General features: G+C 44.2%; 1 pseudogene; it reads left to right on the forward strand.

The window, feature by feature from the left end:
* The first annotated feature begins 1,651 nt into the window (after positions 1-1,651).
* LOC109779214 (uncharacterized) overlaps positions 1,652-15,287 on the forward strand; it is a 39,152-nt pseudogene continuing 25,516 nt past the window's right edge.

The following is a 15,287-nucleotide window of genomic DNA, read 5'->3' on the forward strand; positions in this document are numbered from 1 at the left end:
TTTAGAAACATCGCATAAACACGTAGATTTACACACCCATCATGTCGCAGATGCACTCACATGAACTTGGCTTGGGTTCTAGCGGATTGCATGTTTAACCACCTCCATTAAGTGTTTAAGGAAATAGTTTTCTCTCACACATGTTATTGCATATTGTAGTTATAACTTCATGTCATTATGATATGTTGATGTTTGTTTGAAAACATCAAATACAACACGTAAATTTACATGCACATCAAGACATAAACACATTCACAAAGTTCTACTCGGTTCAGTTTTTAGCGGAGAGGAGTACAAATTCAACCACCTCCCGTAACCATATATAAGCGATACTTGACTCTCAAACATATTACCATCATAACTTCATGGCATCACGACACATTAGTTTTTGTTTTCATAAACATCATATACACCACATAGATTGACAATTGACATGTGCAACACGATGCAGACACACTCACACGATGTCTACATGGTTTGGTTTTTAGTGGAGTGCAGGTTCAACCATCTTGCTTAATATCCAAGCCACAATTGACTCTCAAACATGTTCTTCGTGTTACAACCATAACTTCATGGCATCACAACATGTTAATGTTTGTTTTCGATAACATCACACATCATGTAGATTTACACGCGCATAACGACACATACCTGACACGACGTCTACTATGTTTGGCTTTTAGTGGGGTACATGTTTGACCACCTTCATTAAACATCTACTCCCTCTGTTAGTGTCAAAAATCATCTTATATCCTGATACAGAGGGAGTAAGCAATACCCGACTTTCAATTCAACATAACTTGCTTTTATGGAGAATGAGATAGCAAGAACCGGTATGAGGAGGAACCAACACTCTAATGAATAGTGATTCTTTGTCCAAAAATCCCTTTTGGAGCTTGGCCTCCAAATTCAAATTTCATCAAATTTCATATTTTCACCTTTCTAAAAATTCTGAAAAAAACACAGATATACATGAAGGCATAACACACATGTGTGTAAAAAATTTCAGGGGGCAAAATACGTTGAAATGAGGGTTGTGCAAAAAAAACAAATCTGGGGTTGTTTAACACATGATACTATTCATCCTACCAGGCCATGAATTTGTCTTTTATGTACAGGTCACAACTCAAGGTATTTCATCATGAATTTTTACACACATGTGGGTTACATCCATACACGCATATATTTTTCAGAATTTTTTGAACCATAAAAGTTTGAATTTGATTATTTTTCAAAAATAAAGGCCTTCATGGAGTTCGGCCTCCAAAACGCCTCTCTCTTCGTAGTCTCTCCTCTTTGGCAAACTATGCAAATAAAGAGGAGAGATTTGCAGTGACGAGAAGGAAGTAATATGTTCATCAAATATAGACGGTCGTGATCGTGATCAACCAGATCGTGATCAACCAGGCGTGGAAAGCAGCGTCCAGCGTGCAAGCCAAACCTGCCTTCCAACTTACAAACCCGACCCATGCGTCATCCGCACAAAAGCCGAGCGACCAAACCCCCACTCTCCCCCGACGCCTGCTACAAAGGCCAGCACAAGAAACACACAACACCGGCCGGCACACGGGGCCCCGGCTTCCGTCCGCCTCCATCGTCTCCTCTCCATACCGCGGGGCACTGCTCGCCGTGGGCGCGAGCGGGGAGAGCAATGCCTATCGCGCTGGAGAGCGGCGCCCTGTTCGGCCGCGGGGTGCCGGCGGCGTGCACCGGCTCCTCTTCAGCTGGGTGGGGCAGCAGCAGCCAGGCGGAGGCGGTGCACCTTGAGGAGTCGGAGGAGAGCGAGGGCGAGGTGTAGATCTCGCTCACAGGCCCCTTCGACACCATGGACGCGCTCCAGGAAGCACTGCCCCATGATACGTCTCCAACGTATCTAAATTTTTTTATTGTTCCATGCTATTATATTATCCTTCTAGGATGTTTTATATGCATTTATACGCTATTTTATATGATTTTTTGGGACTAACCTATTAACCTAGAGCCCAGTGCCAGTTTCTGTTTTTCCTTGTTTTTGAGTATCGCAAAAAAGGAAAACCAAACGGAGTCCAATTGACCTGAAACTTCACGGAACTTATTTTTGGACCAGAAGAAGGCCATGGAGCAAAAGAGATGGGCCAGAAGAGTCCCGGGCTGCCCACGAGGGTGGGGGGTGCGCCCACCCCCCTGGGCGCGCCTCCCTACCTCGTGGACAGCCCGGAGACCCCCCTGACTTGTTCCCGACTCCAACACCTCTTATATAATCCCAAACTTCCAGAAAGAAACCTAGATGGCGAGTTCCGCCGCCGCAAGCCTCTGTAGCCACCGAAAACCAATCTAGACCCGTTCCGGCACCCTGCCGGAGGGGGGAATCCCTCACCCGTGACCATCTTCATCATCCCGGTGCTCTCCATGACGAGGAGGGAGTAGTTCACCCTCGGGGCTGAGGGTATGTACCAGTAGCTATGTGTTTGATCTCTCTCTCTCTCTCTCTCTCTCGTGTTCTTGAGGTGGTATGATCTTGATGTATCGCGAGCTTTGCTATTATAGTTGGATCTTATGATGTTTCTACCCCTCTACTCTCTTGTAATGGATTGAGTTTTCTCTTTGAAGTTATCTTATCGGATTGAGTCTTTAAGGATTTGAGAACACTTGATGTATGTCTTGCATGTGCTTATCTGTGGTGACAATGGGATATTCACGTGATCTACTTGATGTATATTTTGGTGATCAGCTTGCAGGTTCCGTGACCTCGTGAACTTATGCATAGGGGTTGGCACACGTTTTCGTCTTGACTCTCCGGTAGAAACTTTGGGGCACTCTTTGAAGTACTTTGTGTTGGTTTGAATAGATGAATCTGAGATTGTGTGATGCATATCGTATAATCATACCCACTGATACTTGAGGTGACATTAGGGTTTTGGTTGATTTGTGTCTTAAGGTGTTATTCTAGTACGAACTCTAGGATAGATCGAACGAAAAGAATAGCTTCGTGCTATTTTACTACAGGCTCTTGAATAGATCGATCAGAAAGAATAACTTTGAGGTGGTTTCGTACCCTACAATAATCTCTTCGTTTGTTCCCCGCTATTAGTGACTTTGGAGTGACTCTTTGTTGCATGTTGAGGGATAGTTATATGATCCAATTACGTTACTATTGTTGAGAGAACTTGCACTAGTGAAAGTATGAACCCTAGGCCTTGTTTCCTAGCATTGCAACACCGTTTACGCTCACTTTTATCATTAGTTACCTTGCTTTTTTATATTTTTAGATTACAAAAAACCTATATCTACCATCCATATTGCACTTGTATCACCATCTCTTCGCCGAGCTAGTGCACCTATACAATTTACCATTGTATTGGGTGTGTTGGGGACACAAGAGACTCTTTGCTATTTGGTTGTAGGGTTGTTTGAGAGAGACCATCTTCATCCTATGCCTCCCACGGATTGATAAACCTTAGGTCATCCCCTTGAGGGAAATTTGCTACTGTCCTACAAACCTCTGCACTTAGAGGCCCAACAACGTCTACAAGAAGAAGGTTGCGTAGTAGACATCAAGCTCTTTTCTGGCGCCGTTGCCGGGGAGGTGAGTGCTTGAAGGTATATCTTCATATCTTGCAACCGAATCTTTTAGTTTCTTGTTTTATCACTAGTTTAGTTTATAAAAGAAAACTACAAAAAATGGAATTGAGGGTGCCTCATATGCTTCATCTTTTTAATATCTTTCATGAAAATAAGGATTCCAATAGTTGTGCTCAATTGCTAGAGGAAGAATGCATTAGAATGTTTGGCACTAAATCTTTGAATGATGAGCATGATTGCAATGTTGTTAGTATGAACTCTTTGAATATCCATAGTACTAATGATGATTGCACTAGTCATGATGAAAATGTCTCTTATAAGCATGTCAATTTTTGTGGAGTGCATAGAGTTTGCAAGTACACACCAAATAGGGAAGATAGATTTTGCAAGAGGCATAAGTATTCAGAAACTAAATGGTTGCAAGAGAGGCTAGATGCTTGTGCTGAAAATTTAAAATTTCTTTGCCATCCTTGTGAACTTTGCAATGAACGTGATCATTTAAATCCCCAATGCAAATTGTTTCATGATCATATCGTGTCCAAAAATTGTGATGACTTGATTTCCCTTGCACATCATAATGAACTTAGTTTGCTTTTGGGTTATGAAGAAATGAAACGTATAACTAAGGATATACCAGAATTTGTCCTTGATAAAGTTCTTGATTTTGATCTAGAATAAATTTTTATGTATTGTGCGGTGAATTGCATTGAAAATCCTTATATTGACAATTACATAAAGAAAAGAAAACAAATAGAAGATGAAGAGAATACTAATGAAAGGGAAGAGACTTCCCAATATCCTCCTATTATTTCTTATGATGAATCAGGTAACGAGGAGGAGCTTTCTATTCAACCAATCTCATTAATAAGGAGCTCAAAAGAGAGGGTTAAACCCACACATGATGTGAAGAAGAAAAGGAAAAGACGGAGAAGCAAAGGTAGAAAGGTATCCTTCCCAAATGATGTTGCTCCTATTACTCATTGTGATGATGATAATTGCTATACTATTGGTGCTATCCATGCTATTAATGATGAGAGTGATTATGCTTATGATATGAAAAGGCCCAAGCTTGGGGATGCTATGTTTGATGAGAATGACATGTTTGAGAATATATTTGCTGCAATTAATGTTTGTCCCAAGCTTGGGGATTCTAAGTTTAATGAAGATGATATGTTTAACCTCCCAAGCTTTGATATGCAAATTTATTATGATGATAGCATGCCTCCTATTTATGATGATTATATTGATGAAAGTGGGTTTGGAAGAGTGTCAACTTTAGGAAGTAATGATCCCACTATTTTGGAGGGTGTTGAATCTTATTGTGATAAATATGAAAGTGGATTTGGAGAGGTCATGACTTTATTTAGTGATGATTCCACTATCTTGGAAGAGGTTTCAATAGATTATGATGAGAACAAAGTTGCTACTTATGATAATTATTGTGATGATACGTATGCTATAAAAAGTAGTTATGATTATATTTATAAAACTTGTCATGATTAGGATTACCCTTTTTCTGAACATTACTCTTTTAATATGGAAAAAAATTATAGTATTCGAGTTTCTTATGATACTCCCACTATTCCGAATGAGGATAAATTTGCTTATGTGGAGAGTAGTAAATTTTCTATGCTTGTAGATCATGAAAAGAATGCTTTATGTGCTGGTTATATGGTTGAATTCATTCATGATGCTACTGAAAATTATTATGAGGGAGGAACATATGCTTGTAGGAATTGCAATAATATCAAGTTTCCTCTCTATATGTTGAAAATCTTAAAGTTATGCTTGTTTTGCCTTCCTATGCTAGTTGATTATTGTTCCCATAAGTTGTTTGCTCACAAAATCCCTATGCATAGGAAGTGGGTTAGCCTTAAATGTGCTAGTCATATTCTTCATGATGCTCTCTTTATGTTTCAATTCTTATCTTTTATATGAGCATCATGGAAATCATCACGCCTAGCTAGGGGCGTTAAACGATAGAGCTTGTTGGGAGGCAACCCAATTTTATTTTTGTTATTTGCTTTTTGCTACTGTTTAGTAATAAATAACTCATCTAGCTTCTTTTTAGATGTGATTTTATGGGAAGACTTGGGTGAAGTCTTTGCGATCTTGCTGTAAAAAACAGAAACTTTAGCGCTCACGAGATTAGCTGCCATTTTTTACTGGAGAGTGATTTTAGGTTGATTCTTTTTTCAGAAGAATAATAGACAAATTCCTCAGGTCCACCAATTTATTTCAGAATTTTTGGAGTTCCAGAAGTATACGTTTGATACATATTGCTACAGACTGTTCTGTTTTTGACAGATTCTGTTTTCTATGTGTTGTTTACTTATTTTGATGAATCTATGAGTAGTATCGGAGGTTATGAACCATAGATAAGTTGGAATACAGTAGATATTACACCAATATGAATTTAGAATGGTTTAACAACAGTACCTAAGTGGTGATTTATTTTCTTATACTAACGGAGCTTACGAGTTTTCTGTTAAGTTTTGTGTTGTGAAGTTTTCAAGTTTTGGGTAAATATTTGATGGACTATGGAATAAGGAGCGAAAAGAGCCCAAGCTTGGGGATGCCCAAGGCACCCCAAGGTAAAATTCAAGGACAACCAAAAGCCTAAGCTTGGGGATGCCCCGGAAGGCATCCCCTCTTTCGTCTTCGTTCATCAGTAACTTTACTTGGAGCTATATTTGTATTCACCACATGATATGTGTTTTGCTTGGAGCGTCATTTTATTTTCTTTTGTTTTGCTTGTTGTTTGAATAAAATACCAAGATCTGAAATTCTTAAATGAGAGAGAGTCTTCACATAGCTACATAATTATTGAACTACTCATTGATCTTCACTTATATCTTTTGGAGTAGTTTGTCATTTGCTCTAGTGCTTCACTTATATCCTTCTAGAGCACGACGGTGGTTTTATTTTGAAGAAATAGATGAACTCTCATGCTTCACTTATATTATTTTGAGAGTCTTAAACAGCATGGTAATTTGCTTTGGTTATGAAATTAGTCCTAATATGATAGGCATCCAAGAGGGATATAATAAAAACTTTCATATAGAGTGCATTGAATATTAAGAGAAGTTTGATTCCTTATGATTGTGTTGAGATATGAAGATGGTGATATTAGAGTTGTGCTAGTTGAGTAATTGTGAAATTGAGAAATACTTGTGTTGGAGTTTGCAAGTCCCGTAGCATGCACGTATGGTAAACGTTGTGTGACAAATTTGAAGCACGAGGTGTTCTTTGATTGCTTTCCTTATGAGTGGCGGTCGGGGACGAGCGATGGTCTTTTCCTACCAATCTATTCCCCTAGGAGCATGCACGTAGTGCTTGGTTTTTGATGACTTGTAGATTTTTGCAATAAGTATGTGAGTACTTTATGACTAATGTTGAGTCCATGGATTATACGCACTCTCACCTATCCATCTTTGCTAGCCTCTTCGGTACCGTGCATTGCTCTTTCTCACCTTGAGAGTTGGTGCAAACTTCGCCGGTACATCCAAACCACGTGATACGATACGCTCTATCACACATAAACCTCCTTATATCTTCCTCAAAACAGCCACCATACCTACCTATTATGGAATTTCCATAGCCATTCCGAGATATATTGCCATGCAACTTCCCACCGTTTCATTTATTATGACACGCTTCATCATTGTCATATTTCCTTGCATGATCATGTAGTTGACATCGTATATGTGGCAAAGCCACCATGCATAATTTTTCATACATGTCACTCTTGATTCATTGCTCATCCCGGTACACCGCCGGAGGCATTCATATAGAGTCATATTTTGTTCTAGTATCGAGTTGTAATCATCGAGTTGTAAATAAATAGAAGTGTGATGATCATCATTAATAGAGCATTGTCCCAAATAAAAAAAAGGAGAAGAGCCAAAAAAGAAGGCCCAAAAAAAGAAAAAAAAAGAGAAATAAAAAGGGACAATGCTACTATCCTTTTTCCACACTTGTGCTTCAAAGTAGCACCATGATCTTTATGATAGAGAGTCTCTTGTTTTGTCACCTGCATATACTAGTGGGAATTTTTCATTATAGAACTTGGCTTGTATATTCCAACAATGGGCTCCCTCAAATGCCCTAGGTCTTCGTGAGCAAGCAAGTTGGATGCACACCCACTTAGTTTCTTTTGTTGAGCTTTCATACATTTATAGCTCTAGTGCATCCGTTGCATGGCAATCCCTACTCCTTGCATTGACATCAATTGATGGGCATCTCCATAGCCCGTTGATTAGCCACGTCAATGTGAGACTTTCTCCTTTTTTTGTCTTCTCCACATAACCCCCATCATTATACTCCATTCCACCCATAGTACTATGTCCACGGCTCACGCTCATGTATTGCGTGAAAGTTGAAAAAAGTTTGAGATTACTAAAGTATGAAACAATTGCTTGGCTTGTCATCGGGGTTGTGCATGATGAGAGCATTTTTGTGTGACGAAAATGAAACATGGACAAACTATATGATTTTGTAGGGATTAGCTTTCTTTGGCTATGTTATTTTGATAAGACATAATTGCTTGGTTAGTATGCTTGAAGTATTACTATTGTTATGTCAATATTAAACTTTTGTCTTGAATCTTTCGGATCTGAACATTCATGTCACAATAAAGAAGATTACATTGATAAATATGTTAGGTAGCATTCCACATCAAAAATTCTGTTTTTATCATTTACCTACTCGAGGACGAGCAAGAATTAAGCTCGGGGATGCTTGATACGTCTCCAACGTATCTATAATTTTTTATTGTTCCATGCTATTATATTATCCTTCTAGGATGTTTTATATGCATTTATATGCTATTTTATATGATTTTTGGGACTAACCTATTAACCTAGAGCCCAGTGCCAGTTTCTGTTTTTTTCCTTGTTTTTGAGTATCGCGGAAAAGGAAAACCAAACGGAGTCCAATTGACCTGAAACTTCACAAAACTTATTTTTGGACCAGAAGAAGGCCATGGAGCAAAAGAGATGGGCCAGAAGAGTCCCGGGCTGCCCACGAGGGTGGGGGCACGCCCACCCCCCTTGGCGCGCCTCCCTACCTCGTGGATAGCCCGGAGACCCCCCTGACTTGTTCCCGACTCCAACACCTCTTATATAACCCCAAACTTCCAGAAAGAAACCTAGACGGGGAGTTCCGCCGCCGCAAGCCTCTGTAGCCACCGAAAACCAATCTAGACCCGTTCCGGCACCCTGCCGGAGGGGGGAATCCCTCACCGGTGGCTATCTTCATCATCCCGGCGCTCTCCATGACGAGGAGGGAGTAGTTCACCCTCGGGGCTGAGGGTATGTACCAGTAGCTATGTGTTTGATCTCTCTCTCTCGTGTTCTTGAGGTGGTACGATCTTGATGTATCGCGAGCTTTGCTATTATAGTTGGATCTTATGATGTTTATCCCCCTCTTCTCTCTTGTAATGGATTGAGTTTTCCCTTTGAAGTTATCTTACCGGATTGAGTCTTTAAGGATTTGAGAACACTTGATGTATGTCTTGCATGTGCTTAACTGTGGTGACAATGGGATATTCACGTGATCTACTTGATGTATGTTTTGGTGATCAACTTGCGGGTTCCGTGACCACGTGAACTTATGCATAGGGGTTGGCACACGTTTTCATCTTGACTCTCCGGTAGAAACTTTGGGGAACTCTTTGAAGTACTTTGTGTTTGTTTGAATAGATGAATCTGAGATTGTGTGATGCATATCGTATAATCATACCCACTGATACTTGAGGTGACATTGGAGTATCTAGGTGACATTAGGGTTTTGGTTGATTTGTGTCTTAAGGTGTTATTCAAGTACGAACTCTAGGATAGATCGAACGGAAAGAATAGCTTCGTGCTATTTTACTACAGACTCTTGAATAGATCGATCAGAAAGAATAACTTTGTGGTGGTTTCGTACCCTACAATAATCTCTTCGTTTGTTCTCTGCTATTAGTTACTTTGGAGTGACTCTTTGTTGCATGTTGAGGGATAGTTATATGATCCAATTATGTTATTATTGTTGAGAGAACTTGCACTAGTGAAAGTATGAACCCTAGGCCTTGTTTCCTAGCATTGCAATACCGTTTACGCTCACTTTTATCATTAGTTACCTTGCTGTTTTTATATTTTCAGATTACAAAAACCTATATCTACCATCCATATTGCACTTGTATCACCATCTCTTCGCCGAAATAGTGCACCTATACAATTTACCATTGTATTGGGTGTGTTGGGGACACAAGAGGCTCTTTGCTATTTGGTTGCAGGGTTGTTTGAGAGAGACCATCTTCATCCTACGCCTCCCACGGATTGATAAACCTTAGGTCATCCACTTGAGGGAAATTTGCTACTGTCCTACAAACCTCTGCACTTGGAGGCCCAACAACGTCTACAAGAAGAAGGTTGCGTAGTAGACATCACCCCGCAGGTCAGCCCCCCAATCCACCCGCAAAGGTCGCGCCTTCATCCGCCTCCATCAGGAAGTTGCGTTGTATCTTGGTTCTACAGGCTTATTTTGGGGATTAGTTCATGCGTGGATCCTTTGGAAATTATTGCGTTGGGGTTTTTACGATTCGTTTGATGCTATGGAGCAGTGCAGAGTTCGGTCATTCAGGTGGAATTTCGGATGATTCAGTAATGCAAGTGGTTTCTTTTTTGGAAAAAGTAGTTGTGTCGGGGTGGTGGTTCTGTTACGAAGTACTGATTCCTTGGGTGATCAGACCCTTCTGAGGCCGTGGGGGTGGGTGTATGATTGCACGATGTATTGCTCTCGTGCATAGGCACATATATATGATGTACAAAGGTGGGCCACCGACCTCAACTATACAAGGAACTAGGAGGCGGGCCTAATACACAATATGCACATAACACATATACTCAACACCCCCCTAGCGGTCGAAGCGGCACCGTGGCTGACGCAAAGACTGGACCGGAACTCCTCAAATGACGCCGTAGGGAAGCCCTTGGTCATGATATCTGCAAATTGTTGGGAAGTAGGGACGTGTAATCGAATACGGCCAAGGGCCACCTGGTCCTGAACAAAATGAATATCCAACTCAATAGGCTTGGTCAGTTGATGATGCATCGGGTTAGCGGAGAGGTAGACCGCCGAGACGTTGTCGCAGTAGACGACCGTGGCATGGTCAACAGGGCAAGAGAGCTCCTGAAGAAGCTGGCAAAGCCACGAACACTCGGCGACGGCGTTGGCCACCGCACGATACTAAGCCTCAGCACTGGAACGAGAGACCGTAGGCTGCCGCTTGGACGACCACGAGATGAGTGAGGGTCCAAGGTAGACGCAATAGCCCGAAGTGGAGCGACGAGTGTCAGGGCAGCCCGTCCAGTCTGCATCGGAGTAGGCAGTGAGGGCGGTGTCGGCGGAGGCGTGAAGCGTGATGCCAAGATCCATAGTGCCACAGATATAGCGGAGAATCCACTTGACGGCAGCCCAATGAACGTCACAAGGAGCATGCATATGAAGACACACCTGCTGCACGGCATACTGGATCTCCGGTCGAGTCAGAGTGAGGTACTGGAGAGCACCAACGATAGACCGATAGAAGGCAGCATCCGAAGCAGGAGAACCAATCATGGCAGAAACCTTGGCCTTCGTATCAACAGGCGTAGCGGCGGGCTTGCAGTTAAGCATGCCGGCGCGCTCGAGGAGCTCATGAGCGTACTTCCGCTAATGAAGGAAGAAGCCATCCGGACGGCGCACCACCTCGACACCGAGGAAGTAGTGCAAAGGACCCAAGTCCTTGATGGCGAACTCAGCGCGAAGACGAGCCGTGAGCTGACTGAGGAGACCAGTCGTACATGCCGTCAGGATGATGTCGTCGACATAAAGCAGCAAGTAGGCCGTGTCAGAGCCCTGATAATAGACGAAGAGCGAGGCGTCCGAGCGGGTAGAGCGGAACCCAAGCTGGTGGAGAAACGCCGCGATGCGCTGGTACCAAGTGCGCGGAGCCTGCTTGAGTCCGTACAAGGACCGCGAAGGCAGTCACGCGTGGTCGGGAAGCGCCGGGTCAACAAACCCGGTGGGCTGCTGGCAGAAGACCTGCTCCTCGAGGTGACCATGGAGGAAGGCGTTGGAGACGTCCATCTGGTGCACCGGCCAAGCACGGGAGACCGCAAGGTGGAGAACCGTGCGTATCGTGCCGGGCTTGACGACCGGAGCGAAGGTGTCGGTGAAGTCGATGCCAGCACGCTGTCGGAAGCCACAAACGACCCAGCGCGCTTTGTAGAGATCAAGGGTACCATTAGGACGGAGCTTGTGTTTAAAGACCCACTTCCCGGTAATCACGTGGGCGTGTCGGGGACGGGGAACAAGCTGCCACGTCCAGTTGCGCAACAGAGCATCAAACTCCTCTTGCATCGCAGCCATCCAGAGCGGGTCACAAAGAGCGGCTCGAATGGAGGACGGCAACGGCGATGGCTTAGAGGTGGACGCCGCATGGACGTAGTCAGCCGAGGCGTAGCGCGAGCTCGGGCTAAAAATGCACGTACGGGCGCGGGTGACCGGACCGGCCACAGGTGCAGAGGCGGCCGCGGAGGCCGCGGGCGCCGAGGGGGTTGCGGGGGCCGCGGGCGCCAACGTCGGGGTCGCGCGGGGGGGGGGGGGGGGGGGGGGCGCCACAGGCACCGCGGGCATCGGGGGCGCCGCGGGGGCCGCGGGCGCCAACGTTGGGGGCGCTGGGGGCGCCAGCGCCGCGCCTGTAGGAGGCGCCGCATGCGGGGGGCGCGCCTCAAAGCCAGGGGCGGGCCAAGGGAGACGCGCGAGCGCCCTGGGAGAGGCGTCGAGGAACGTATATATGATGTATTGCTCTCGTGCATAGTCACGTATATATGATGTATAAAGATGGGCCACGGACCTTAACTATACAAGAAACTAGAAGACAGGCCCAATACACAATATGCACATAACACATATACTCAAAAGTGGGGTATAGGTAAAATACTCAAATGTGCACGTGGATTCACGTTACAGAGGAACTGAGCTTAATACTAGTTTGTTTTAGGAGGTTCAGAGTTTCATCGATTTCGTCGGCGCAAGGGTTGTGCAATGTGATCATCCGTGGCCTACCGACCCTCTTTGGCATTGGGGATCTTTAAGAAAAGTTCTATTATTCGTAGTTAGTACTTACTACTTGGTACTTGCATAATGGTGCCAAACAGAGAATGCGGCTGGGAAGCTTGAAATTTGGCCCAGTTGTAATAGCAGTTTGTTAGTAGCTTTAGGCCCTGTTCGAGAATCGTCCAACTCCGTAAAATACGGGAGCCGACGGAGCATCATTTTCGCAACTCCCAAAAAATACACTGCAGGCCGCTCCGTTCCGTCCGCTTTAGGAGCGGAGCTGCTGAGCTAGAGAGTTGCCGAACAGGCACTTAATCCATCATGCTTTAGTTGCCAGCTGTTTCACGTGCTTGTAGCATCAGGACGCATGTTTTTAGTCAAGACTAGTGCTCCGGTTGTTAGTTTTGTAGCCTGCTCTTTTGTAAGCACGCTATGGTTTTCTTTGCATTGACCCAGAGATTACCTCATGCCATGCATAACCAAACCACTATATCCGGCAACGTTTTTGCTCTAAGGTTCACCCACTTGGATGAAAATGACCTATGGGTAAGTTTGGACATGGCACGTGTATTTTTTTGGTAAATGGCAGGGTACAAATGCGTTGTGTATCGAGGGTTTCGTTTCAAATTTTTTGAACGTGTGTGATGGTTGTGTTGGTTGGTTTAGCAATTTTTGTTGCCTGTGCACTGCTTGGATTTGTGCGGGTGTTGCCAGCCGTGCGCGTGTGGTTGCTTGCATGGCCATGCAGTGGCTGTGTAATTCTTGGGGGTACTTCAGGTTGTACACGCGTGCTTGCCGGCATGGCCATGCACGTGCCTGTGCAATTGTTAGGTGCACTCCAGGTTATACGCGCGAGCTTGCGTGCATGGGTCATGCACGTGGCCGTGTAATCGTTAGGTGCACTCCAGGTTGTACACTGTGCGTGCTTCCTGTTAGGGTGTGTTCGGTTGCTGTCATCAAGTGGAACGTCATGGGTCCGTCCGGTTCCTATAGCCCATTTCCATGTTTAGTTAGTCGGACGGAATGGAACCCACCAATCCCAGAAAACGGAATATTCGCACTATATGCGGAACCGAGGGATACCTCCGACTCGGGCGGACGACAAGGAACGAGCCCCTCGCACGCACCCAGCCCTATCCTCTCGCGACTCCCTCTCTCAGCGCCGCCAACCCTCCCACGTAGCCCCCACATCTCGATCTGCCCCCTCTACCCTCTCCGGCGCCGCAATCCCTCTCGTCCCCGTCGTCTCTCCTCCGTCATGGCGCGCATCAGGATCTTGGCGGCGACCTAGCAGAGGGTGGGGACTGGTAGCGGGGCGGGGGACTGGCAGGGGCGTGTATGGCAGTGAACTTGGCATGTATACATGTATGGATATATTGTGATGTTGTTTGTCTTCGAAATACAAATGAAATTCTGCCAAAATTTCATATTTTATGGGGTTCCATTTTTCATTCCATATATCCAACCAAACACAAGAACGGAACCAACCCGTTTCGCATTTTTGTTGGTACCAAACACAGGAATGGAACGGACCCGTTCCCGTGGAATGAAACCATTCTATTCCGTTCCATTTGGTTCCTCAACTAAACACATAAACACATAGAAGATGACCGGCTCTATTATTTGCGATTCACTAGCTAAAATTGGTGGCGACTATATTTAGACTAGACTTTAGCTAGCCCTTCATCTATTGAGTGTAGGAGCGGTGAATCAAAGCAAGTTAATTAGGTTACTCTAGATGTGCGAAAGAATCATAATGACTTTGTGAAGCAGAAATATGCACTTCAAAGTGAAAGGAGAATCAATCCCTATTCATATACTTCAGAGTCGTTCCTTGATTTTGTTTTCTACGTACTATATGGCCGTGGTGCGCAATATTGAATTTTGCTCCCTGTTTGCAAATGCTCTTTAGGAGGACGAACTAATTAAGCAAGGAATTGCATTGGTAATGTTTTCCCCTACCCCAAACTTGATTAGTTCAGCAACAGTTCTTTTTGTTTACTTGATATATATATGGTGCAATTTCCAAAAGGTTTTTTAACCCGCAATTATTTTCATTTATAGATGATGATTTCTTTAGAAGGATTCCTAACACTAGTAGAAAAAGGGTCATCTGTCCCGGTTGGTAAGGGCCTTTTGTCCCGGTTTTTGAACCGGGATTAAAGGGTCGTTACTAATGCCCTAACCCTTTAGTCCCGGTTCATACATGAACCGGGACAAATAAGCCTCCACGTGGCCGGTGCGGCGAGCCCAGGCAGGAGGGCCCTTGGTCCTGGTTGGTGGCACTAACCGGGACCCATAGGCATCCACGCGTCAGCATTTCAGGGGCTGGGGTTTTTGTTTTTTTTAAGGGGGGTAGGGGGTTTTGGGGGGTTAATTTAGGTGTTTCATATATTGTGTTAGCTAGCTAATTAATAGAGAGAAGTGTCCTCTCTTATCTCCGTGCTTGGTCGACGCTACGTACTATATACGTATAAAGAGGACTAGACACGCTAGCTGGTAAGCAAATGAAGGAAACAGAAGATCGTCATGAACATATGCATACAGAGAGAAGTGATATCGACCACCTCCCCTTCTCTGAGAGATTGCTCGAACAACAAGTTCTCGTATATCTATCCGACACTACCGGCTACATATATATA

Source organism: Aegilops tauschii, chromosome 7 (assembly GCF_002575655.3).
Source record: "Aegilops tauschii subsp. strangulata cultivar AL8/78 chromosome 7, Aet v6.0, whole genome shotgun sequence".
NCBI lineage: Eukaryota > Viridiplantae > Streptophyta > Magnoliopsida > Poales > Poaceae > Aegilops > Aegilops tauschii.